Here is a 2,037-nt window from a genome sequence, read left to right on the forward strand (position 1 = left end):
AGCGACAACAAAAAGATTTTATTTATTTTTTTTTTTAGGACAACTAGAGGGAAAGAGTAGTGGTTTTGAGTGGGTGTGTGTGGACCAAGAAGGAAGAAAAGCAAAAAGTATATAATTGTGTTTTTTTTTAACATTTTTTTTTTTAACTTACAATGGGGATTATCTTTAAAGTAATTGTTGGTCTAAAAGAAGAAGAAAAAGCACACGTCTCTTTTACTTGTCCATTATTGATCGGCCCTCCAAGTTTTTAAATAAAGGAATTATGTTATGAAAATAAAGGTATTATGAAAAGCATAAGGTGAAAAGCATAAAGGAATTATGAAAAGCATAATTAACATTTAAATAAAGCATAATTCCTACATAAAATCATAACATATAGTATCGTTAATACTATGTAAGCATACACTTGTACAAGACCCAAGATGCAAGTAGGAATAAACTTTTAACTGTGTTATGGGGACAAAGGGTGACAACACTTATTATGAATGCCCGTGTAGTTTTTCGTAATTGTCACAATTTAATAACGCATCATAATCATCTTTTTGTCCAACTTGCAATTTAACAAGTCCTTTTAACTCGTGGCTTGTTGGCATACCTGTTTTTTTTTTTATTATTTTATTAATAAAAATTAAAAATATAGCGTTTTAGCGTTCCCCGGCAGCGGCGCCAAAAATACTTGATGTCGTAGGGGGTGTATACAAAATAGTATTATTTTTAGTGCGAAATACTATTAAATATGCTACAATTTTACACAAGTTATTTATTTATTTATCGAGTGGATATACTTAAACCTTGCTACAACACTTATAGGCAGTGTACCTAATCGTATTATAGTATAGTTTTTAGTAAGTCCGGTTCGTTCCACAGGGAGCTCGTGAAGTATAACACTATATTTTTTTACACACAATAATTGTAAAAATACAAATATATATATATATAAGTAATATTATTATTATAAAGGGGGATTTTTACCGTTTAATGACCGGTTTGTCGATTTTAAAACTTTAGTCGCAGTTAAAACCAAATGTAAAATATTAAAAATAAATACAAGACTTAAATTAAAGCATAAAGTAAATAACGATAATGAAATTGCGAATAATAAAAGTGCGATAAAATAAACTTGCGATAATTAAAAAGTATGATAATTAAAAGTGCAATTAAATACAATAACAATAAAAATGCGAATATTAGAAGTGCAATTAAATATAAAATAAAGGAAATTAAATATGAAATAAACGAATTATACTTATTTAAACTTCCGTAATCATGATGTTTGACGTGTTGATTTTAGTTTTATGCCCATGGGTTAATTGTCCTTTGTCCTGGATTATTTAATATGTCCGTCTGGTTTTTGTCCATAACAGTCCATCAGTCATAAATATAAAGTGCGAGTGTCCTCATCAAATTATTCTTATACCCGAAGTTAAATATTCCAACTAATTGGGGACTTAAACTGTAACAAGATTTTAATATTTTGTTTAATAATTACACCAGGATGTCGACTGAGTGTAACCCAAGGTTTTAATATTTTGTTATCAATTATACCAAGTGTCCTTGTACATAATTTCACCCCTGTTTTAATTATTCTAGTGGCTATTAATCCATTCCCGTGTCCGGTTAAATGAACGATTATTCGTACATATAAATACCCCGCCCATCGTGTCCGATTGAGTGTATATGGTAATTTATAGGGACGCCCAATTGTAAATCTTTATATTAACATTAACAAACTATCATTTAGTTAAACAAATATAAAGCCCATTAATAGCTCATAGTCTAATTTCCACAAGTGTCGTTCTTTTGTCCAAACCCCAATTATGGTACAAAGCCCAATTACCCAATTTTAGTAATTAGCCCAACATCATGATTACTTCGTTTTAAATAAGCATAATAATAACTTAGCTACGAGACATTAATGTAAAAAGGTTGAACATAACTTACAATGATTAAAAATAGCATAGCGTTACACGGACAGAATTTCGATTTACACCCTTACAACATTCGCTAACATACCCTTATTATTAGAATTATAATTAA

The sequence above is a fragment of the Rutidosis leptorrhynchoides genome, chromosome 2 (genome assembly GCF_046630445.1).
Source record: "Rutidosis leptorrhynchoides isolate AG116_Rl617_1_P2 chromosome 2, CSIRO_AGI_Rlap_v1, whole genome shotgun sequence".
Classification (NCBI taxonomy): Eukaryota; Viridiplantae; Streptophyta; class Magnoliopsida; order Asterales; family Asteraceae; genus Rutidosis; species Rutidosis leptorrhynchoides.